The 26,751-nt window shown below is 34.0% G+C and overlaps 1 long non-coding RNA gene and 2 pseudogenes across 1 annotated transcript; 2 read left to right on the top strand and 1 right to left on the bottom strand.

Moving 5' to 3' along the window:
• Window positions 1–6,688: 6,688 nt before the first annotated feature.
• LOC111390442 lies at window positions 6,689–9,300 on the top strand (annotated as a pseudogene).
• Window positions 9,301–18,311: 9,011 nt separating this feature from the next.
• LOC111390443 lies at window positions 18,312–18,955 on the bottom strand (annotated as a pseudogene).
• A 6,956-nt stretch (window positions 18,956–25,911) lies between these two features.
• LOC111390446 lies at window positions 25,912–26,429 on the top strand. The gene is made up of 3 exons (XR_002701919.1): window positions 25,912–25,936; window positions 26,110–26,223; window positions 26,407–26,429. It is a non-coding gene; the product is annotated as an uncharacterized LOC111390446 (long non-coding RNA).
• Window positions 26,430–26,751: the final 322 nt, after the last annotated feature.

Below are 26,751 nucleotides of genomic sequence, written 5' to 3'. Positions count from 1 at the left end.
TCAATAAATATAAATGACGAAAAAGGAAAGAATAATATATAAAATGCATCAATTTATACATGGACTTTTATTAAATTAATTATGCTCCCACTGTTTAAATAAAATTTATGACCCTCTTACATAAATTTATGGAGCCCAAACTTGACTTCCAGTAGGCTGGGATGCCATCTATTATATTAAGACCTTGAATGTACTCAACAAGCCTTAATATAACATTTGGGTAGATATTGTTATTAATTGTATCTCCATACAACTCCCAGATCATTAAGCTAACAATTCTTTGTTTTCACACATCTTATGTGTTAGCTTAACATGCCCCTAAAATTTATCTCCTTGAGTGTACTCAACAAATAATAATTTTTAGTTAAGTCAAACCCGTCATTCAGAAATATCAAATAACTTATAGTGTCAAACATATCCCTAATGGATCAGCCTTGAGTGTACTTAACAAGTTGAGACGATTTGGGGCTCTGGTTTTTCACTATAATGATGGAAGGCGATTACAAATGTGACTTAATATTTTATGGAGGGATTTTGCATTCAAAAGTCTCATCAACAACAATACAATCATACATATATTATTATACATCCACCATGCAAATAAATATATATATAACATAATATAATAGTATGGACGATAATGGACTTTTACTATCTAGTCTTCCCGAGTTATAAGGAAGATTAGTTGGTCAATTCCTAGGGGGTATAGTATTGAATAGTATCGATGTACCATCTCCATGGTCTCCTCGTCTTCTTGTTTTTTCAATTAGTCCAATTGCAATTTGTATCCTGTACTAGTTGGCACGCAAACCTAAATGAAATTGGACTTGCAAACCCACAACAATAATAATAATAACAATGGACTCGCAGGTCCAAAATGATCAAGAGCTCACAGGCCCAAAACAATTAAGAGCTCCCAGGCCCAGAAAACGACAAGAATAAAAATTAACCATTCAACACATCCATATAGTCGAGTCCATAATCGTCTACTAATAATACATTCATCACATAAATATATACCTATATAATATCTAATATTATATGAAAATAAGTTTCAAGTTTCTAGCAATTAAGTCGTCTAAACTCTTTTAGAGAAAAAGATCTGAACAATTAAATAATTAATTAATCACATTAACCAATTATTTAATTAGCGGACATATTTAATTAAAATCTAATTTCAATTAAATATCAAATTAGAGTCCAACTCTAATTCAACAATTATATGGCGAGATTATCCAATTAAAATCAAATTTTAATTAGAAATCAAATTAGAGTCAAACTCTAATTTCACAATTTAAGGCAGTGAAATTTAATTAAGTAAAAAATTAGAGTCTAACTCTAATTCCAATAATTAAGGGCGAATTAATTTAATTAAAATTAAAATTTTAATTAAATACCAAATTAGAGTCAAACTCTAATTTCAAGAAGAAATTTAGGGTGAGACAATTTAATTAAAATCAAATTTTAATTAAATGTGAAATTATAATCCAATTCTAATTACAAGAATAAATTCGGGTGAATAACCAATTAAAATCAAATTTTAATTAAGTATTAAATTAAAGTCAAACTTTAATTTAAATTGAATTAATATTTTAATATAGGATAACACTCCTAAATAAAATAAAAATTCAATTGGGTCAAAGTTTAATGTTTAAGTCAAAAGCCAATTTTAACGAAAATATAAATTGTCGTCAATTTTTAAATAAGATTTTAATTTGAGTTAAAATTAAAACTTTAGTCAAAATAAGTCAAAACCCATTTGAAATACAATTTTAAAACCATTTTAAAATTCAAATTCAAAATCATTTTAAAATTTGCAAATTGACCCATTTTAAAATTCTAAACAGGCCCTCCAATTTCTTTAAATTATAAAAGGCACCTTTTTGTTATTTACATAAATGACACGGTAGTGGAATTGCAAGTAAGGGTCCTCAATATCAACTATTGAAAAACAGCCCCTTACTTCTAATTGCAAGAGTGACCCATTTTCATAATTGCAGCCAACAATTTCCCAAATTTCAGATCAAGCCCCCGTCTCCATGCGATATCTGAAAACCCTAGAAAGTTCATCCCTCGCCGCTGTCCCTCAATATACGTGGCGAGGAGTCGCCGCTGTTAAAAGCGGCGGCCTCCCTGTCATTTGGTAGCAGTGCGCGCTGCTGCAATAACCAGCAGCAGCGTGCGCAGCTGCTTACGCCCGACGGCGAGCTCGTCGTCGTCGGCTGCGCCGCGACTGCCCTTTCTTTTAAATTTTTTTCCATAAACAGATTTCATAAATTATTCCAATCCCAAAAAATAACTTCTATTCAAAATCTGATTTTAAACATGAAAAATTATTTATTTCCTTAATCGCCAAAACAAGAAAAACAATTAACATTTAATTGTTCCAACATACAAAGCAATTTCTAACAAACACAAAGTAGACTCTGATACCACTGTTGGGAATCTACTTATACATGCACAATGAAAAATTAAAATTATTTCGATTCCCACCGAGAATCCCTTTGTGTTTAGATAGAAATCGTGATAAAGATGGTACATTTGAAAAATTCTGCAAACCTTTTGCTTTTATTTTCGTTCCAGCAATCTTGATTCGCCATCCACAGCTGTCCAATTGTCCAGCCTCCAACGGTGATCCACACAGAGAATAATATTGCAGCTACCAGGGTTTTCTCTCTTGTGCCAGCAAGAATAATGAAAACTATATGGACCTCAAACCCTAACCATATATTTATATAAAACCTAACCGGCTCGGCCCGATACGATTCAATGTTTAATTAATTCATTTAATTAAACTCGGTCCGTGAATTAATTAATCCATTAATTAATTCGGGAATATAAATAACAAATCCAATTAATTAATTTATCCAACGATTGTTAAACTAATTAATTGACAAATCAATTCTCTTTTGTGTGTGACCCATCAGGTTCTCGATCACGATACCTAATGACGTGAAATATTATTTTGATCTAATCAAAATTTATAAATTAAAACACCCTTTTAATTTATCGTCAATTCACACTCGCCGTCCCAAATTGACATCTAGCAATGTGTCAGGGTAATATATGTGACGGAAAATGTCACGTGGTATGACAAAACCAAACTCGTTCGTTTACCGTGAAACTATAATCCCTTCGTCAATATGATCCGACCAATTACGAGATATGGAAGTGTGTCAATCTCGATTATCGATCATATCTTTCACTCCACTATTAAGTCAATACAAGTCGAAAACTCTTTTTCGACTTATGAGTACACCTTGGCCAAGGATTTCATCATCGACTTAATTGAATGAAATGCAGATCATAATCTCCTACTATCTAAGAGTGACGAATCATTTATTGGTCAATCATAACCTTCATATGATTCTTGACATACCCGAACGATATTGTATTAGCGGCCCTTTGTAGAGCAACATTCAACACCGCCAAAGTATGACTGTTCTCATATAAGGTACCATGACGACCTCAAGTTAAAGGATTAATTCCACTATCGAACGTTAGAGATTAACCACTGACACTCAGATAGTTATCCATGTGGAATCTTTCGGCGGGTCTCCAATGTTTTGTTCTATAACAAAATATCCAAGTGTTCATTTAAGTGTCACCATACTTTAACTTGTGAGATCAGCTACTTACTTCACAAGTAAGAAATGTCACACGTGATGGTCTATCCGTAATAACGATATCCGTATCTCGTTAATACTTACCACCACGGACGATTTAAGATTCAATCAGACGTAATTTGTATCTCACAATCACAACTCCTTGTGATTAACAAATTACGAAGATTTGAATCTATGGACTCTATTATTTATTTAATTGTCTATTAATTAAATAATAGATCTGCCATTAAATTGCATTAATTATATATCCAAAGTATTTATATCCAAAATTGATTGGACCTAGGGTATAATACTTACACTTGCAACCAGTGTAGTTTCTATAAATTTCTTGGAAATTAGGTATCTCATTGTCGTAGTTCCTATCTTTGGGGCATCTGAACAAAGTGATAGTGGGGAAGAATGAAATCGAAATAGAAGGAGAGGTTGGTATAGGTAGATCATAAAATAAATCGCATCTATCCTCATAATTATTATATAAACGATCGTGAAGAAATTGACTACGAATAAATAATTCATTGGGAGATGAATTTTCCAGAATCTCATAGGATGGTGAAGGCCAATCATTATCCAGGTGAATTATTGGATTCGGCCAAGCACCGCAGTTAACCATGAATAATCCACATCCCGGAGAATTGGCCAGAGGAAACTCCATATTGCCAAGATTTCCACACTGGAATTGCCTTGGGCAATGAGAATCAACCCAGCGAAGGATATATAGATGAAACAGAGAGACATAAACAGCTAAACTGGAAGCAGCCCTACGTGAGAAAACCATGCCTGCCTGACTCAACAACAAACAGAAGAACCAAAAAGAAGAATAAAGAAATCAAATTATCTTGCGGTTGTCTCAATTCAATTAATTTATTTACTCGCAACGTAAGTCACGGTGAAAGTGAACACGGCAGTTGACTTGAATTTTTTTTCATGAAGACTTGGATTTTACGAAGAAGAAGAGAGAAGTCAAATTATCTTGCGATTGTCAAAATTCAATTAATTTATTTACTCGTAACGTAAGTCAGGGTGAAAAAGTGAACACAGCAGTTGGTTGGATTTTTTTTCATGAAGACTTGTGGAAACGAAAAGAATCGAGTTGAACACTAGTCGGCCTAAACAAATAACACTGATGAGTGAAGATTCGTACCCAAATTTTTTTTTTTTTAACGTGTATTTCTGCGAATCAGAAACGACTTCAAGGCCCCAGTGTTCATGTCGTTCCCATTTGTTGTGGAAAATTAAAGGATAGTTGCTTCAGTGGATCTTAAAAAAATTTATCGTGCAAAAAATAATCAATAATAATGAAATAATTGAAATTTTTAAAAGAAATGATGAGTTAGACGCTTCTTTTAAGATGTACATTTGACTCATATTTTATTATTTTCGATATCCATTTGGACCATTCAATATGTAAGAGATATAGTTTTTGACACGAGCTTCTAGACGTAAGCGATTTGTGGATTCGAATAATATACGATCAATGGAGAATTTAAAGTTAGCATATTATCGAAATTCTCAAAATATTAGTTTGGAACGATCTATTTTGATACGTCGTAACTTTTGCTACGGTTGGTCTTTTTGCACACCATTAATGAACGAAAAACTAGGGAGGTCCGCAGAAAGGAGAACCGCATTCCGAATATCAGGTCCAAATGTGTATAAGCTATGACCGCATCCGAATTTACCCGGGTGCGAACCGGGGAGAAGACCGCCACTCTTCAAGATTAGTCGGGTGAAACTCGAACACTTGAGTCATTAAAAATAAATAAAAAATGCAACGTTTCAACTTTGTTTGACATTTGAGTGCGTTAAAGTAGGTTGTAAAGGGTCAAAACAACTATTTTCAAAAAAAAAAAAAAAAAACAATCATTTGACCTCACATGACCCTATATGGGTCCTCCTTTACTGTCTATTTCAAAGAATCAACTCTTTGAATTATGCACCAAGAACCAAATTCACTCTCTATAATTAAATGTAATCAAAATATTCCAATTTTCAATGCTACATATATTAACCCAATTAAGCAGTATATACAAATAAAATGGAGGAAAATAATATAATACTTTAAAGGAAAGCTAGAGAAAATAATGAATACATATTAAGAGTAGTAATATTAAATATTAAAGATAAAGAGCATGTTGGAGTATTTTCAAATTTTTAATCTCGAAACTTATATATCCTACATATATGAAAAAAAGCAAAACTTTTGCTGGACACGTGTCGCAAATATACATCGTCCTCCACTAATTTCCTTTTTTTAATGCATTATATTGAGCCCCATTGGAGGGAAGGGTGAGTACGCATTTGTCCTCTTTGTCCATTCTTTCACTCAACCCGCCACTTCGGCACTCCTTTTTTTTCTTCTTATTCTTTCCATTCTTTCCAGAAAATTGAAATCTCGTGTTCATTGGTAAATTCGAATCTACAAAAACTAAGTAAACTCGAATCTGCAAAAAAAGGAGCTAAATTACACACACTATTGCTGTGGTTGATCAATTACTCCTATGAAAATTTGTGGTTAATCAGTTACTCCTATATAAATTTTGCGATTGCTTTCTCTCTACTTTATCTAAATCAAATGAGGAAATAGAATCAAATTTGAAAAATATAATTCAGTCGGATTTGAATAATTAGTATTTCAAGGATAGAAGAAGTGAAAATTAGGTTTCAGGTAATTGCTTTGCTCTTCATTGGTTTGATAGTAAAAGCTTGCATTTTTAGTTGTTTTGTTTATTTAGTGTTATTAGAATAAAGCTTTGTGTAGTGTTCTTGTTTTATTTTTCTAGTCCCTGCATTGAATTAGATTGTGTATAATGTTTTGGGTTCTTTTTCGATTTCTTTAATTTCAATAACTGGGCTTATATTCAATAAATATTTGATGTTATTATTTTTTGAACCATTACTATTTGCCAATAAGTCTGTGTCAAACATTTTTGTTATTTAATAAAAGATATATGTTAGTCATTGATGAGACATGAATGATCAATATGTACTTATATGCATCTATGATAGTATCTATTAATATGACCTCTATATCACTCCATTGACCCCCATTCTCTACTGTTTTAAAATTATTCCCAAATTGTAAACCTTAAAATTACAAATTACAAACTTTTAAAAATTGCAAACACAGGATCTTTCTGGCCTACAAAGTCGGTTTGAGAGCTCTCTGTGCAGCGCGAGATGCACGGAGAGCGACCCACGATCTTTCTGGCCTACAGAGTTAGTATGTATGGAGAGCTCTCCGCACAACGAGATGCACGGAGAGCGACCCACGATCTTTCTGGCCTATAGAGTCAGTATGTATGGAGAGCTCTCCGCGTTGTGCGGAGAGCGATCTCCGCACATGGGGGAGACGAAGATCTATTTCGAGGTGATTTGTTTCTAACTTTGTTTGTTTGTTTTGGTTTATAGTTGGCAGTTCCCCACAAATTTCCCTCCACAAAAACATTAAACGCTCATGAAATCGCTCGACCTATTTCACGCCACTTTCTCACGTCCTCAACGACCCTAAAACCAGAGCGAGTAACCCACTTTCTCACGTCCTCAACAATCTGTCATGGATTATGCCAATTTTGTTTTATTTTATCTTTGGGCTTGTATGGTGGGCTACCCCAAGCCTAATTGTTGTTTTATTGTATATAGGGTTGTATTGAAGCTTGGGAATGGAGACAATGAGTTCTGTGTAATTGGATATTTTCAGTGCGTTCTACAGCTTTTCTTCTTCCATTTCTTCTTATTTTACGTCATTTAATCCTTCCCCCATTCTCTTTTATCTTTTATTGGTTACTAAGTCAGCTGATTTCAGTTGAAAATCTTCATTTTCTGAGATGCAGCTACGTCACGGTGAGGAGCTGCCATTGTTGAAGGTTCGACCGTAACAAATGGTATCAGAGCAGCTACAATCGATGGGTATCTCTCGATTGGATTGGATAATGGAAGAAATTAATAGGAAGCATGGGCTAGTAATCTCAATGATGACTGAAATTATTGAGGCTTAATTAGCCTCCAAAGATCAGTCCAACAAGTACACAAAAATAGTCGAGTCTTCTGAAGCACAAATGGATGATTCAGATTCTAAACTGGAAGGGAAATGGGGTTCCTGTTCTAAACCAGATAAGAAACTAGTAAAGCAGGTCAGTACTTATGAATTGAATGGAGATGGTGATTCAATTGTTGTAGTTACCAAGCATGTCGAAATAGAAACTGTTGTGGAGACTAGTTTTGAGAAGCTAGAATCTAATTTAGGTGTTGAGAAGGATGAAGAAAATGAAGTTGAGAATTTGAAGGAGAGGTTTAGGAGCCACACTCATACACGTCCGTATGGACCACAGAGTATTAGCTTTGACGTATCATTCTATGATGCCGATTTTGTTTCTGGCATTCCAGAACATGCCATTAGTTTAGCCTTAAAGCCAACTAGAGGACTTGGGATGGATGATTCTAAGCCATATTGGCTTTTTAACCTTGATATGTTTGAATATATTGCTTACTCGCCTTTTGGGTTTTATGGTTCCATACCTTTCATGATTTCCCATGGGAAGTCACACATGAGCTCTGGGTTTTCTTGGTTGAATGCCGCTGAAATGCATATCGATGTTCTGGGGATAGGTTGGAATGATGAATATACTTCTGCTTTGATGCTGCCTTCAGATCAGAAGAGGGTCGATACATTGTGGATGAGAGAAGTTGGTGTGGTGGATGCATTCTTTTTTGTTGGTCCGGAGCCAAAAAATATGGTTATGCAGTATACAAGTGTTACTGGAACACTGGCAATGCCATAGTTATTTGCTATTGCTTACCATCAATGTAGGTGGAATTATAGCAGTGAAGAGGATGTTTATAATGTAGATGCCAAATTTGATGAGCATGATATCCCTTATGATGTTTTGTGGCATGATATTGAGCATACGGATGGGAAAAATTATTTTACGTGGGATAGGCTGCTATTTCCTAATCCAGAAGAGATGCAGAAGAAGTTAGCTGAAAAGGGCAGGCATATGGTCACTATCATGGGCCCTCACATTAAAAGTGACGAATCTTACGATATACACAAGGAGACTTTCGAAAAGGTATATTATGTAAATGATGCAACTGGAAAAGATTTCGATGGGTGGTGCTGGTCTAGTTCGTCATCATACTTGAATGTGTTGAATCCAAAGATTAGGTCTTGGTGGGCTGAAAATTTCTCGTATAAGAATTTGGTTCAACGCCAACCGTGTACATCTGGAAGGGCATGAATGAACCTTCTGTCTTCAATGGTCAAGAGGTCTCAATGCCTAGAGATGCTTTACAGCATGATGATGTTCAGCACAGAAAATTGCATAATGCATATGATTACTACATTCACATGGCTACATCAGATGGGCCGGTTAAACAAGGAGATGGAAAAGACAGGCTAGAATGGTAAAGAGAATGAGACCGCTGCTAACAACATACAAAAAAGACATCCTGATGTTAAACCTTGAGTTCAAGGTTAGTTTAAGGAAAAGTGATATCATGGATTATGCCAATTTTGTTTTATTTTATCTTTGGGCTTGTATGGTGGGCTAGCCCAAGCCCAATTGTTGTTTTATTGTATATAGGGTTGTATTGAAGCTTGGGAATGGAAACGATGAGTTCTGTGTAATTGGATATTTTCAATTCAATTGTTGAAATCGTTCAACGGCTTTTTCTCTTCCCTTTCTTCTTATTTTACGTCATTTAATCCTTCCCCCCATTCTCTTTTATCTTTTATTGGTTACCAAGTCACCTGATTTCAATTGAAAATCTTCATTTTCTGAGTTGCAACTACGTTACGGTGAGGAGCTGCCATTGTTGAAGGTTCGACCGTGACACAATCCTTAATGATTCCATTAAAGAGCATCATGCACATTACATCAGAATTTACCAACACACTAACCGATGTAAGATGTCACATATAATCAAAGCATACGCTCTATCTCAAACCTCATTACACGAAGCCCATTTCATTTTCAATCAAATAGAACAGCCCACATTGCCTGTTTGGAACTACATGATCTGTGGATTATCCAAGAGTGGTCAGCCTGTTACTGCACTCCAAATGTTTGATGAAATGCGTGCTAGTGGACTGTGGAGATAATACTTCGTTTATATTTGTGCTTAAAGCTTGTGCTAAAATTTTAGATATTTCATATGGAAGAAGAGTTCATGGTCATGTTATTAAACTTGTTTTCAAAGCATATCTTTTTGTGTGCATTTCTTTAATACATATGTATGCTTCATATGGTGATTTGGGGTCTTCGGGAAAAGTGTTTGACGAAATGAAAGATAAAGACTTCGTTTCATGGAACTCATTGATTTTACAATGAAGTTTCAAGACTTTTCAATGCAATGAGGCAGGTGAATGTTAAGGCTGATGCAGTGACTGGTGAAAGTTTTATTAGCTTTTTGTTATTTGAGTAAGTGGAAGATTGCGGATGCTATGGTTACATTGAGGAAAACCATTTTAAGATTGATTTGTACCTGGGGAATACATTGATTGATATGCATGGAAAGCGTGGCTTGGTCGAGTTGGCTCGAGAAATTTTTGGTAGGATGGTGGAGAGGAATGTTGTTTCTTGGAATGCCATGATTATGGGGTATGCAAAAGCAGGTTACTGTGTTGCAGCAAGGGTACTTTTTGATGAGATGCCAAGGAAGGATGTGATTTCATGGATTTCCACGATCACAGGCTATGCTCAAGCTGCCCAATATAAAGATGCTATTAGGCTTTTCGAGGAGATGATGGTGGCCAAGATTAAGCCTGATGAAATTACAGTTGCTAGTGATCTCTAAATTGTAAAATATAATCTTTAAATCTGTTGGAGATGCTCCAAGGTGGGATACTCATTTTCTTACAAAAACTAAAAAATGCCTCCCTTTTATGTTTTTCAGATTTTTACCTATAACTAATTATATCTTTTTTGGAATATACTTCTTTTTCTAGTGTTTAAGATTTTACAAATTTATTCTAAGTCCCTTTTTATGACCATTATAAATAGAAATCGGAGGAAAATGATGTTTCAAATAGTGATTTTTTGAAAAATGTGGGGTTAAAAAGTAGGAATTTTTTTTAGGTTTAATAAATAATATTTTATTGCGTGAATAAAATGAATATGAGAAATAAAGAGTTCTAATTTAAAGAGTTTCAAACATGCCTTCATTCTCATCAAATTACTATTCAACAAAGCACTGCACTAGCGAGTAATGCTCCAAGCGATCAGTCCATGACTTCCTTTGCTAGCTCCTACTGTACCAAACGGTGAGCAGCTCAATAGAGCACCTTTGGGCGCTAGCTTTTCAAGAGCAAGTTAGGGAATCAATGACCAACATCTTGAGAAAGCATTCAAAAAAGTTGCATCTTTTACAAGAAACACTGAATTGGATTAGCCCCTACAGGCCCTCACATTTCTTTCTCTCTTGAGACCACGTCTCCTTGCATCTCTCTCTCTCATAAAAATTGAGCGACATAATCCCATTATTTTACATAGACTACCACATCACTGATATTCCACATTATAATGATAAATAGCATTATTCCAAACTAGTATCCCACTATTGTTGGATCATTGTTGCCAAGTAGCATACCCAACTCAAAATTCTCAAATCAACAACCTCTTCCCATTATCTTTGTTGTAAATTGGTTTAGACTTGAAGGAAAATTGGTGAAGTATTAAAACCAAAAATGTGAAAGAGTGACTTCGGCCAAATATTCGGACTGGACCCGATAGTCAAATTACAAATATAAAAACACTAACATGTTTTACTTGTTGAGTAGATTATCGTAGTATATTTGGAATTCCTCGGATGAATGAAAAATTGTGGTTAAAATTTGGAAGGAAAATAGAGAAAAAATTGGCCTGGAAAATTACTTAACTCCGTCGTTCACCTATCGCTCAAGTGACGGGGCTGTCACTCGAGCGATAGGCGGGCGAAAAGTTTCTATAAATCATTTGACATTGGCGCTCAAGCGAGAGGCCAACGCCAGGCTAGCAACAACAACTGATGCTTCTATTAGTAAGGTTGAGAGGTTTGGCACACAACACTTCGCCCACAACCCCTATTCTCTATAAATAGGACCGTTTGGACGTTCACAAGTCATTCCATATTGATTTTGCATAAAGCATTACATCAAATCTCTTACAAAAACTCTATAAAATTCATTTTATATCATTTTCCTTGTAGCGAGGATAAGTTCCATTCTAGTTTGCTATAGCTTGTGGTTTGAAGTGCTTATACCATAAGTTGAATCCATTATATGTTGGGAGACAAGTGCCATGAATCTTTAGAACTGTTGAGGAGAAAGTGTAATTACTTGCCTCGGATCATTTTCCATCTTATTTTTCTTCATTTATTGTTTATTTGTGGTTTGTAATATACCATAAAGGTTTTTCATATATCGTTATGTTTAATCATACTCTTATGGATTAAACTTTGATTTAAATACATCACATAACAACCCTTACACCAGATTGTATTGGTAGACAACAATCTTCTCCACCATTCCTCCAAAAATGCTTCCGTATTGACATCGTCTTATGCAGCCACCGCCACTGTTATTGGAATCTCAATCTAATTGCCGCCAAACTCAACATTTTCAACATTTATTGTTTCTCCAATTGTATTATCATAAAAATGTCACGCTCAGCCACCACTCACAAGTGTAACAATCATCACTACCATTCATCAAATATTTTCGTATCGAAATGATTATAGTGTTTCTAAAGCTTTCCATCGTGATAGTTATGGTTTTATGTTCGTGAAGCAGTGGTTGGAGGATATGGTGGTGCTGATTTTGACTGTCTAGAGGTGGATGTTTAGGGTGTCAGCAATGGTGATACTAACATTTTGGGGCTGCAATCTGATGTTGATATTGATGATGGAAGGAGTTAGGGTCGATAGCATAATTACTCCCAACAAGTTACCCAACATATGAAACGGGTAATTACCAGACAAGTAATACAACATGTTATCTAAGGGCAGCAAATTTTATCCAAGACCGCCCACCTAGAACAAGGATCCAGAAAATCAGACCGTTAGAATTTTGACCAAATTAAAAAAGTTAAATTAGTAACTTTACATTTTCTCACATTAAATACTTAAATTAATTAAATTAAAAAAAGTTAAAAAATCGTTATCTTATTCCACCCCTTCTCTTTCCCCTTCCCCTTCCCCCTCCCCCTCCCCATTTTCAATCGTTGGAGTAACGTCTTGATCTTTATTGGTCGAAAAGGTCATAATAGTGTTAATCCTACTATTCCTCAACAAGAAAGTGAGACTTCTCATAAAAACTTCCTTACGCAATTGGCCACAATTTTTGATAGTAGACAACCAACAACAAAAGAAGAAGAGCATGTAGAGATCAATAAATTGAGGGAAAATCACAACATCGGTCCCTAACATTTCGCTTTTTTGTAGACTTTATTTAAACTCCGGTTTTGGCCAGTGGCGAATCCAAACCATTGAGAAATTTGCAGCTCCAAATAGATGAATTCATTTGACCGTTAGTTAACAAAAAAATTAGACTTTGACCAATTTTTGACCAAATTAAAAAGGGTAAATTAGTAACTTTACTTTTTTTTTTTTCACATTTAAATACTTAAATTTAAAAAATCATTATCTTTTTGCACCTCTTTCCCTTCCCCATTCTCCATCCAAACCCCACCCCTACCCCTACCCAAAACCAAAATCACTACTCATAACCGTCGATGCCGCCGTCCTCATCCCCACCTCTGCCTCCACCACTACCGTCATCACCTCTCCACTGTCAAATAGAACACAAATGAAAAATCAAAATCGAACCCAAATCTTTGGGCCATCTTCTTTACAATTTTCGCAATAAATTTGACAACCTTTGATTCATACTTATATTGTTGTATGTATGTGTATTATGGGTATGCTTGTGTTGACCTTGACTTAAGCATATGCTATATGCAATAAGAAACACCACAATGCTCGTTCTCGTTCAGCTTTGTCTATGATGAGGAGGGAGAAACATTTACATTGATGGGGAAATTGAGTAGTGAAGTTGTTGAAACTGGGTTTGTGGGAAGGGGAAAAACCGATGATTGGTGGAGAAATTGACGTGTTCTATTGATGGAAGCAATGGCCACACCATTTTATTGATAAGGCAAGCCAATGCTTGCAATGGTGTTGATAGTTGCCAGTGAATCAAGGGATGAGGGCTAATAACCCAAATGGTTTCTGAACTATGCAAAGAGTTTTTAGGAGGTCGTTGAACTTTAAAAATTACCCAAGTTATTAGTGAACTATGTAAAAAGTTTACACAAGGTCATTGAATTTTAAATATCACTCCATTCATCACTGAATTTTGCAAAAAAAATTTCAGGGATAACTGAATTGTGATCGCTGGAAAACATTTTACAAAGTTCAGTGATGAATGAGATTATTTTTAAAGTTCAGTGGCCTCATGAAAATCTTTTGTGAAGTTCAATGACCTTGTAAAAATATTTTGCAAAGTTCAATGATGATTTGGGTGATTTTTAAAGTTCAGTGACCAGTAAAAACTTTTTACAAAGTTTAGTGACCATTTGGGTTATTAACTTCAAGGGAAGAAGATGAAGTTTGGGAGGGGAGGTGAGGGGAGGGGAGGGAAGGGTGGGGTGTCGTGGGGGTGTGGGGATTGGTTTCTAGAGCATCCCATTTTCTTTTATTTTTATTTAATTATTTAAAGTCATAAAATGTAAAGTTACTAATTTACCTTTTTTAATTTGGTCAAAATCTAATTTCTTGGTCAACTAATGGTCAAATAAATGGATTTAGCTACTAATTTCTCAAAAGTTTGGGATTACTATTCGCACAAACTAAAAGTTAAAGTAAACTCTGCAAAAAAGTAAAAGTTTAGGGATCGTTACTACAATTTTTCCTAAAATTTATGTTAAGGTTTACATTGAAGCATAAAAATAAGGACTAGAACCAATGATTCTGTGGAAAAATATAGGTACTGGCTGAACCAGAGCTCATCGATTTTGATCCAATCCATTTCCATTTTTTTCTCCTTGTAAAATCAATGATTCTATTTTAACAATCCTCAATGGGAATTAGTTCAATCTAGTCCTCAAGATGCATGGATCGAACCACTTGATGTTCAATCATAATTTTACCAACATTGATGACGAAGGCAGTGGCAATGATGAGAAACAGTGTTGGACATGGTGGTTTCATGTTTTGAAATTGGAGTAACACAACGTGTTACTTTAAAAAAAAAAAAAAAAAAAATTGGTGACACGTGTTTCTAACATGTAAAATAAGGTAACAAAGTTAAAACAATAAAAGTATGTTACTGAAATATTAAATAAGGTAACCAAATAAAAATCAAAATAATGAAAAGTGAAATACATTTTAGTTTGTTAAAGAATTTGAAGGATTGTTTTTGCAGTTATCCCATTATAAATCTTACCTCCCAAACATTAGGTGCCCATGGGACCAAATCCAAATTGTTTGAAGTCACTACTTATTAGTCATGGTCTGTCATTAGAATATCATTTGTATCTGTAAAATAAAATACTTCTCCTACAATTAATTTAATGATAACAAGACATTTCAATTTTGCCAAGAGTTAATTAGAAGTAACTACTTAGTCTTTGTCTAGTGCGTTGCACGAGTATTGTATTTATTATGTTATTATTAGTGTGGAATGTGTAAAATTTAGAAAATGTATTTGAAATTTTTAAAAATGAGAAATATTTGTGTCATCGTCATTTTTATAAGTTATTTTAATTCTTTTACTATTTGTTTAATGTAGATGAATATTTTTTTTTCTCTTGATAAATATGCAGCAACAAAAACTGATTTCATTTGGTGATGGGCGGTTCTTACGCTCTTGTATCCACTTTCAATAGCCTAACTCGACACAACCTCATCGAACAGGTCACCTGTCTTTATCTGTGTATCTTCACTTCCCATTGCACATGCATGTGCATGTCAGTGTGTGTTGAAAAATACCTCTGTGTGTTAGTAAATTGAGATGATAGTTTTGGGTACACAGAAATCGAAAGACAGATTTGGTTTTGAAGATACTAATTGAGTGCTAAATTTTATGTTCTGCTCTGTCCTTGGACTATATTTGGACAATGCAAAGTGGAAAATATATCTGTATTTTGACAATGTTACCCAACAGAACAGAAGGGGAAGGCTGAATTTTTCCCTTAATAGTAATTTTTTTGACAACATTTAGGACTTACAAGCATTTTGATTTATTTGTCACAAAATGTAAGTAATTAATAGCAATTAGATGGAAATTCGACAAGTAAGTGAGACACAGATTTTTCAGACAGTGATTGAACTAAAATGTCGAAGTGAAACTACAGAAAAACATGCAATTAGTTAATTTTAGCAAACATAGATTTGAATTTATTTTATTTTTTTTGAAAACTGCTGAGTATGAGACCAAAGCATGACATGGAAAAGATTTACACCAAAGTAGGTCATTTTGAGCACACAATCCGTGAGAATATTATCCAAAAATTGTCAATACTGGTGCAGCTCTTTACCCATGGGACAATAATCACCGGAGTGCATGATATTGGAACTCGGAAGTCAGAACAATAATTTGATTTTAGCACTAGCACCACTATGAATGTTCATATTAATTTATAAATGTTTTCACGGTACATCTATATGATAACATTGTTCCTCACGAACTTCCAAAGGTTTACCACCTTACCAATAGTATCAAGCTGTGGCATAGTTTTCTACTCTTCTTGAATGACATGTGCAATAAAATTCTTCGACGAAAACTATTTGGAAAAGTTAATTCATAGTAATGCAAGGATAATCATAGGATTTCCCTATTACGCGTGGTTTGGATCCTTAATTCTTTACCCCTATTGCGCATGGTTTGGATCCTTAAATCTTATTCCAAAAGTTTCATATGATCTGAAATGAATTTGAGGAAATTGTGGACCCAACATCACTCGTTTTACATGCACTTCTAAGCTACATGGATAGTGACGTCAAAAAGAGGTCGGACATGGTGATTTAAAGCTGCTAATAATTTATTTTTATTTTTTTGAAAAAGTCAATACGAGAGAAAGACCCAATCAAATCAAAATTCAAAATATTCAATGAACGTTATCGATTGGCTAAGATGACATCAAAAAGAAAGTCGGACATCGTGATTCTTAACATGTTAGCTAACCGTCATCGGCTGCTTTGTTGTTTTGCCTGTAATTTGTTTTAAACCTTTTCTTCCCTATTATTTAGTTGTAGAATATTGTGGAAAATTTTGCATTCTAGAGGTTTCCTCACTCCCTTTTGAGTAGGCTGGTTGCAATTTTCATGAGCTTACAATCTTGGCATTCCTTTTGGTTGTAATTTATGCTTGTTACAAGCGCTTGGGTAGATTTGACCTCGAAACTGACTTGTAAGGGGAGGATGCTCAATATTTCTACTAGTCAACACATCAAGCCTTTCACAAGCTATGTCAAATAAAGCAGTAATTATAGTCCGCCGCCTTCATAATTGACATCAATGGTTGCCAAAACAACCATCTAAAGAGTAGTACTCTCCAGGTGCTCCATCTTAATTGAGGGTGGTCCATCCAAGAAGGGTTGCATGCTGTAATATCACTGTTACGTACACTTGGGTAGAAATCATTCCAAAAAAGAGAGGAGTACCGATATGCTTATAATCCTTCCCAAGCCATGAAGAAGCGGTAGCAGATGATATTTTCTTCGAGTCTGTGCAATTGATGTGGAACTTGAAGAGCTGTTGCATTGGTATTTCACAAGTAAATTTCCGTTTTTCTACAATTTTTTAATCTGCAATTTCTTCTTGCTTTAAGATTGTTGTATGCAATGCTTGCAAGTAATGTAATTTGGCCTCAATGGTGCATTGTCACTAATTAGTTAAAATGAAAAAGTCACAATTTTAACCTCGAGTGTCACAGAGAAAGGTATGTTATTGAAAAAGAGAATGAGCATAATATAAACATGAAAGTCAATTTTTCAAGTTTATTCTTTGTAATTTTTGGTCCTTGCTTGTTACATCTCACTCTATTTTAGTCAAAGTTAATAAATTATTTAGTCAAAGTCAAAGATGGATCAAAGCTAATCTTAATGGTGAGTCGACACCTAATGACATCCATCATAAACACACATCATGTATCGAGTCCACTAAAACAATTGGATATGAGTCATGTTTATTTATACATTTTATGTAACATGTGTAAGTTGGGTTCTACTACTTTATAGAGTTTTCATTGGAAGAGTGGAGTACCAAAGTAACTCTGTACATCATGCTCAGTGACGCACACCCGTTTGATGGGGATGGTCCAACTCAGGCCCGACTCAGGCGTTTGATGCGGGGTTAAGGAGTTCGAGGTCCCCCTAGTCTGCTGATCAAGTTCTAAATCTATCTCTCCTATCTAAAATCTATGAAAATTTTGTGCGTGTATGAATAAATAAATGTAGTTCAATGTGGTAGCCGAGCACCTAAAATATTTAGGTTCATATCTCGATGTCATCTATTCGATAATGAACCATAAGAGAAGCTTAAAGTCTTGATAATATTAATCTTGTTAGACTGATATTGTAGATAAAGTGGAAAGCAGTTGAAATGCAGTCATCACAAAATTTTTCACAAAGAAAGCTGCTATCCACACGAAGAAATAGTCCAATCGAATGACTTAACAGTATCAATTCAGGTTTTATTCCGATTATACAAATGAACATAAGGTTAACTTCATCTTCACCAGAACTTATAAATACCATATATTTTCCATAACAAAACATGGCCTGGTGCCCTGTTTTTGAACAATTGTTTCTCTGTTATCTCACCACAATCCTCAATCACGACCGTCGACTTGGTAGTTCCACTATTGGAACCTACATTCTCCATCTCCTTTACCACAGTATAGCCATCTACGACCTTCCCGAACACTACATGTTTCCCATCAAGCCAAGGTGTCTTCACAGTCGTGATAAAGAATTGTGTTCAATTGGTATTTAGCCCAGAATTGGCCATTGATAACAGATCAGGCTCTGTGTGCTTTAGCTAGACGAGAATTTCGCATCATAAATGGATTCTCCGCCGGTTCCGTTACCCCTTGTAAAGTCTCCTCCTTGACACATGAAATTTGGGATAATGCGATGAAATATCGAACCCTTATAATGCAATGGCTTCCCAGAAGCTCCAAACCCTTTCTCCCCCGTGCATTGGGCTGGGAAATTTTCAGCAGTTTTGGGAGTGGTATCAGCAAACAATTCCATCACAACACGCCCGGATTTTGCCTTTCCAATCAGTATGTCAAAGAAAACCTTCGGGTTCTTCATTTTTCAATGAGATCTGAAATCACAAAAGCAAAAAGGAAGCATTTGTTAATAACTATGCTGAAAATTGGCATTTAACCTCAAAGCAAAGTATCAAATTATCATCGGAAACTATAAAAGTATCACCAAAAATATATCTAAAGCAGTCTTCATTGCTCAAGAAAGAAGTTTTCGAGTTCCATAAGACAGAATAATGAAGAGGTAAATCTTTAAATATTCAACACAAAATTGACATAAAATAGGCCGCTGGTGAAATTAACCCTAGTTTAGATACATAATCAAGCACATTGGTCAATCTCAAAAAAAAAAAAAAGAGTTTCTGGAGAAATTTCAGGGGCAAAGCATAAACTCTTAGAGTGTGTTTGATTGACATGGAAAATATCACCTAAAAAAGAAAATATTTTCCATCTTTTGTGGAAAATAAAAACCACCTCTACTCAAGGAAAATATTTTCCTTAAAAACAAGGAAAGTTAGGCATGTTTTCAAAAGTTGGAAAATGTTTTCCATGGAAAAAAATAGCAATCAAACACTCCAAGTAGAAATTTAGATGGAAAACTGATATTTTCCATGGAAAATAAATGTAATCAAACACACCCTTATTTCTTCTAATGCTTTTTAGAACTCAATTAATACAGATTTTGTCAATGTGTTTTTAAAAGGTCCGTACTTTTTTTCCCCCAGAAGCACTTATAACAAATATTTGTAAAAATAAAAAAATGTTCATCCATAATTAATCCCCTTGAAAATTTTAATTATATGTCAAGAGGACTGACTTACAGATAACTTGATATAGCACAAACTTTTTGAGCTCCACGAGCTTTTATTAATTAATATACCCGCAAAGCCTTCGATCTGTGCTCCTTTAGTTACACATAAATCCCAAGATGAAATCCAGAAATATGTAAAACAAATTTGAAGTAAATTTAAAGAAAAAGGAAATATTATAGAGCAAGAATTAATATGTTCACCTTTTTTTTATCCTGAAATTAAAAAATGAGAAAAAAAGAAGATGAAGATTGCGCTGAGTCAATGAGGAGTTCGAGATATTTATATTTTTAAAAGAGACTCCATGCAGGGAGAGTTTAAGTTTGAGTCACTGTCGAGTTTGAGATATTTATATTTTCTAAAGAGACTCCATGCATGGCGGAGTCTAAAAGACTCCGTGCATAGAGACTAAGACTAACACGGAGACTTGAGTTTCTGTGCATCGAGAGAATTTTTTTATTATTATTTATTTTGTTTAGATTATAAATAATTTTTTTCAATTTAAAATTCATTTCTCTTCATAATAAAACTTAGTTTTTCAATTTTAACTAAATGTTATCTATTTAATTTTCGTAACTTTCTTTTATTTTGTTTTATTATATTTTTTTGAAAATTGTTTTAAAATTTCTTTTTTGTTTACATTATAAATATATTTTTTCGATTTAAAATTATTTTTTATTCTTTTTGTTTAAAACGCAATTTTTTCAATTTTAATTAAATAATATTTATTTTTAATTTTAATTATTTTAATTTAATTTAAAAACTTTAGAATAACTTTTTTTTGTTTCATTTTATTTTTGCCAGTAATTTTATTGTTTAATTTGTTAAATCATTTAGTCTCTTTTCTTTATTAGTTAGATTGGATGAGGTGAAGTAGTGTGCGAAAATGGAGTAATACTGCAGTGGAGGTGATGGTTGCATGTGAAAATAGAGAAATTATTGAAGACAAACTACATCGTTTTTGCTCCCACAATAAAAAAAAATTGCTACAGTGAGATAAAATGGAATAATTCACTATTGATTTATACATTAACTTCACATTCTCTTTTTTATATACTAGGAAAATAGACTTTATAGGTGTTGGAATTGGTTCAAAAAGTAATTGAAAAGTTGGTTAAGTATTAAAACCAAAATGAAAATGTATGATTTTGTGTCTACTTCGACCAAATATTCAAACTTGATCCGATCGTTAAATTACAAAAGTAAATAAATCAACCTACTCTACTTGTTGAGTAGATTGTTGTGGTATATTTGGAATCTCATAACCAATTCCAGATGAATGAGAAATTCGGTCCAAAGTTAGAAGAATTTCGAAATGATGCAGGTTTGAAATGAAGTGTTGCAACTTTTCATGAAAAATGCTGAATTTGGAGGTGTGTCCCTTCACCCACAACCCTTCATCTTCCATATATAGACCCCCTGGACGTGTATTTGCAATTTCAATTCATTCCACAATTCCATATTATTCATTTCATGTCAAGTTACATAAAATACTTTGTAGAAGTGATTATGTCTTGCATCAAAGTCATGTTTATGGTAGAGAGGAAATTCAATTCGAGTTCGTTGATCGAAATCATTTGGCGTTCTCCTATGGCTAGACATGATCGTTGTATCTTGAGAGATGATTGTCGAAAAACCATTAGCACCGTTGCGGGGCAAATTCATCTTAAGGACAAAGCGTCAAACACTTGCCTCGGTCCAAAATCCATCGCTTGCATCTTTTTTTCTTTGTTTTTATGATTTCTCTAATTATGGTTTGATTTCAGAAATTGATTAACATTATTTACATATTTTTTCTGCGAGATTTGATTCAAAGAATTACCTGCGTTAAAAAGTCGAAAGAGATGAATCCATATTCATGCATTTGGATTTGGTAACTTTTATGTTTTGCTTCTCAAATCCTATTTCGATAAGTCAAAATTACGTTTTGATTGCACGCAAATAAACGGTATGCTTTGTTTATATAATTTGCACATTATCGGTGTAATATTCACAACAATCTTAAGATGAATTTTAGTGTTGGTCATGCATCTTATATTCTAATTCTTGTTGAAATCTGGTTCTGGAAAATCAGTACGTTGTTTTCTCTGTGATCTATTTCCGATGGCATTAGTTAAGGACTATAAGACCACTTTAAGGTATGATTACTGTTGGTTGGAAATGAATCTGTGAATTATTATGTGGCTGCAATTATTTCATAAAATTAGTCAAAATCATGAAAGTGGGTTTTATTTTTGAACAAGTGCATGATGTCGTTTCATTAAATAATGACTCTTCAATTTTTAAATAGTTGGTGGTTGTTTGACGGGAAAGAATATACAATTAATTGCATACATTGCTGTAATAGTGTGACCCGTTTGAAATATGAAGGCATGGCACGTGAATTTTCACATGAAGCGAATGTCACCAAAGTGTGAGGGTAGTAATCAATATATCACATGGATTTCAATTAGTTAATTTATTTAGTGATAATCACTCGATGAAATATCTTGACAAATGCGTGTGCATGGAAAATATTTGAATGAAGAGGCATGGTTTGGTGCCAATATTTTTGGATATGGGTTCTTATCTTGGTGAAAATTTCAAATCTTATTGAGCCTCAATTAATTTGATGAAATTAAATTAGATGACTTATGCTAATTATATGTGCATAAGATTATGACAAAATGTGGTTTGTCCTAATTATTTTAAAGTGAAAATTGTTTATCCAATTATTGGAATATGAAATTATTTATAGAGCACAAACGGTGTTTATAGTTAGCGGTAGTGTCGATTATCCTTGAAAATAATGATTGTAAAACAACATTCACTTGGAAAGGATAAAAACTATGTTATGGAAAATTGTGTTAGAATATTATGAAATATTCTAAGATCAATTTAAATGAAAAAGGTGTATTTTCATATGAATAATCATGAATTCTGGTATGATTATTTTTTAATGGCTGTGTCTCTTCATAGGGATTAATTCAAGATGTGTATCCTTTTGTAGGGTTATGTCTCTTGAGAACACAACTTTTCAACCTATGGTTGATTCGTTCATTCAAATTTGAATATGGTGAAGAAAGTGAATATGTACCTTATTATTTAACATAAAATGAAACTATCATGTTAAGTGTCACAAATGTGATAAGAGAAGTTGCAATTCTTGTGAATCAAGATGCATAGCCATCTTCACTGTTGAAATTGACTTCAATCGTAAGACCAATTAAATTGGTTTATGCTTGGAAAGCATCGCTGGTCCATATGATGGCCTTGATTTTATTTGGATGATCAAATTAAAATAATTTGATTGAAGTACGTTATATACAACTTTAATTGAAATAAATTGTGAGTCGAGAACCACTATTTTGCAAGTACTTAGACTTTCACGAAGCACTCGATACGGATATTATCTAAGAGATAAATGAATTGAACCATGAAATAGTTGCTGAATCCTAAGTTCAATTGTAACCCAAAGATGTGGGGGGTTATCGTAAATGCTCGTGAACTTGAATGAAAAGTTCAAAACTTGTGGATGCAACATTAATAGATTGCATATGTATTCTTAATTGAGGAATTGTAGTGGTAACTCAGTTTAACATTTACATTTGCTTCTATCTTATAATCATGAAAGATATCTATGAAGGTTGAAAGATAGAAAATCCTTATACTAATTATAAGGATGATATAAACTAAGTCTAAAGTGGATTAAATGGGTGGAAGTCAACTGTGGCAATTGTTTGGACATGCAAGAACAATTGGAATATTTGAAGAATATTTATAAAGTTCGAATGCACTATAATGTTTCAATGATAATATTGAATACCCATGATTCTGAAATCTACTAGTAAACATGGTTGACTAGTATAATAATTAGATAGAAATCCTCTAACAATGTTGTTTTGGATTTAATTAAGCTTTAGATAAAGCTAATAAGAAGCATGTAGCTTCATGAGATGATTTCTTGGTGGTGACAATTTGTATCTATTAAATGAAATTGATCGTTGGCTAGCAATATTTGATAAAATACTAAGTCACATATAATGGTGTATAAGTCAGATATAATACCATTAAGCAGTTGATCTCAATGGTGTAAACTTGTGGTACTTTTAAGAGATTTACCGAGAGATTAAGTATACTGCATATCGAAAGGAAAGGGGTTGAAGCCTACTATGTTAGAGCCCTTGTAATGGTAACCCTACCTTGTTGACTAGAGATCCTAAGATCTTAGTTCAAATGGACAACTAAGTTATGAGGATTCCATGAAGCACTAAGGAAATCAAATTTCCTAACTTATTCCTATGATATTAAAGTGCTTTCTATAGAGTTGTAAGATGTTAAGATAATCTTTTAATGATTCCTATATCTTGACTAAGTTAAGTGGAGTAGGGCAAAATACTCTTAATAGGAGGTCACCTATGTGAGTGTGAAGTGGGGCCGCTTCAATGAGAATTATTCAAGGCTTAAATTCTCTAAACACTCGCAGAACCAAGAAGGGTTCAGGGCCAAAATGAACCAAGTCATGAGAACCATGAACGGTTTAGGGAAGACATTGTGTGAATATTGTTGTCTTGGCTTACAGTAAAGGCTGAACGGTTCAAGACATCACGTTTACAAATTAGCCAAGTAAGTCCGATGGTATTTCACTATAGGAGGTTCAAAGCCAAAAGCTACTATCCTCAATGCAGTGGCTTTTCACTCTCTCTCTACTATGCATCACATCATAGCATTACATTTGCATACTCGAATTTTCATTCATATGGGAGATTGCTGGAATTGGTTTAAAAAGAAATTGAAAAGTTGGTTAAGTATTAAAACCAAAATGAAAAGGTGTAACTTTATGTCAACTTTAGCCAAATATTCAGGCTTAATCCGATGGTCAAATTACAAAAATAAATAGACCAATCTATTCTACTCGTCGAGTAGATCGTCGTGATAAATTTAGAATCTCGTAAACAATTTTGAATGAATGAGAAATTGCGGTTCAAATTTGGAAGAATGAAGTGTTGCAACTTTTCTATATGATGCAGGTTTGAAATAAAGTGTTGCAACTTCTTATGAAAAATGTTGAATCTAGGTTGTGTTTCTTCTCCCACAAACCTTCATCTTCTATATAGAACCTCTTGGACGTGTATTTTCAATTCCAATTCATTCCATAATTCCATATTATTCATTTCATGTCGAGTTACATAAAATACTTTGTAGAATTGATTATGTCTTGCATCAAAGTCATGTTTATGGTAGAGAGGGAATTTCGTTTGAGTTCGTTAATCGAAATCATTTGGAGTGCTCCTATGGCTCGACGTGGTCATTATGTCTTGGGAGATGATTGTTAGAAAATCGTTAGCACAGTTTCGGGGCAAATTCATCTTAAGGATAAAGCGTCAAACATTTGCCTCAGTAAAAAATTCATCACTTACATCTTTTTTTTTTTTTTCCTTTCTTTCTCTTAATTATGGTTTAATTTCAAAAACTGATTAACATTATTTATATGTTTGTTTTGCGAGGTTTGATTCAAAGAATTTCTTACTTTCGTTCAAGAGTTGAAAGAGATGAATCTATATTCATGCATTCGGATTTGGAAATTTTTATGTTTTACTTCTCAAATCCCATTTCAATAAGTCAAAATTACATTTCAATTGCACGCAAATAAATGGTATGCTTTGTGAATATAATTTACACATTATAGTTGTAATATTCCCAACAATAGGTGTGTTCTTATTTTTGACCTACAAAGAATATTACACTAGGAAATAATCTAATTAATTGATTATTATCCTATTAAAAATGCAAAAACTACTAAGCTAACTAGGAAACTTATGTATAACTAATTGTGTGGAGTCTTCTGCCACAATCACAAAGACTATGAGAATGTTAATTAATTCTAGTCCTGCTCTCAAGTAGAGGCTTTCTGACAACTCAATCGAGCATGCAAGATAGGTTGCCTTACTAGGGTTTGGTACCCAAGTAAGCCGATGCATACCATGAGAATAAAGAGCATCAAATAGGGGTGTTGCATGAAAAATGCTTCTTATACACTAGAGTGTACACCCCTCTCACATGAGAGAGGGCCCACGATGATTAAAAAATTCATTGGACCCCTCTCATGTGAGGGGGCTGTACACTAGAGTGTATATGTAGCACTTCTCATGTTGCATATAAGTACGCTGATGTTGAAAGATGTAAAAGGTGGAGGGAAAAAGTTACTTGACATTGTTGCATACAAGTACGCTGAAGTTGATCGCAGTCTTTGAGCTCAGTAGGATAAATTACCAAAGGTAGCATTCATCTGCCTTTCTTCTCTAATTTTTTCTTGTCCTATTTTGCATTTTTGTATGTGTGCTTTTTTTCTACGTAAATTATAATGGCAGAAAGTCAAAACATCTACTGTCTTTGCACTGGAACTTGGCTTATTACAGTAGAAATCCAATCTTTCCTCTGAACCATGCAGGATTTTTCTCTAGAAAATTTCAATAGCAGTCTTGCTGAGTTTGCTGGAAATGTGGCTAAAATATGAGCCCACGAGGAAAGCTTCTCCTTTAAGAACTTACCAAAACTATATTAGGTAGGACGACTTCCCTGTGACTGTTTTGTATTGAAATCCTACATAGAGAAATAATGATCAATTGAACGACTTACTACTAACTATGGTTTTATTCTTTATTGCTTGTGTTTAGTTTCAGTTTAACTGTTCTCTTTTATCTCTGTGCACTTGACCTCAAACTCCACTCTACTTTGCCATGTATAGGAATTTTCCCTACAAAAGTTTCAATCGACTTGCAAGTTGCAAGCTACATTTCTTATCCCGATGGGCTTGGGCATACCTATGTAACGCTGTATCCTCAAAGGAAATTCGTCTACCAACAGCCAAGTTCTTAGGAGCTGGAGCTGTTGTTGCCATTGCTTTATTATATTCTGTACGAGAGATATTTTGTTCTAAGAAACTTGTGTAGTGATTAGGAAAATAAAGAATGTCATTAAGAGGAGTCGACAAATTTATGGTACAAGAATAGAGTATCTCCATTGTATGTTGTATCATCAGAAAACTTGTGATTAGATTGAGTTTGACTTGGTTTTGTATTGAATAAAGCAA

The sequence above is a fragment of the Olea europaea genome, unplaced genomic scaffold (genome assembly GCF_002742605.1).
Source record: "Olea europaea var. sylvestris unplaced genomic scaffold, O_europaea_v1 scaffold682, whole genome shotgun sequence".
Classification (NCBI taxonomy): Eukaryota; Viridiplantae; Streptophyta; class Magnoliopsida; order Lamiales; family Oleaceae; genus Olea; species Olea europaea.
This window is presented reverse-complemented; position numbering and strand designations above follow the sequence as displayed.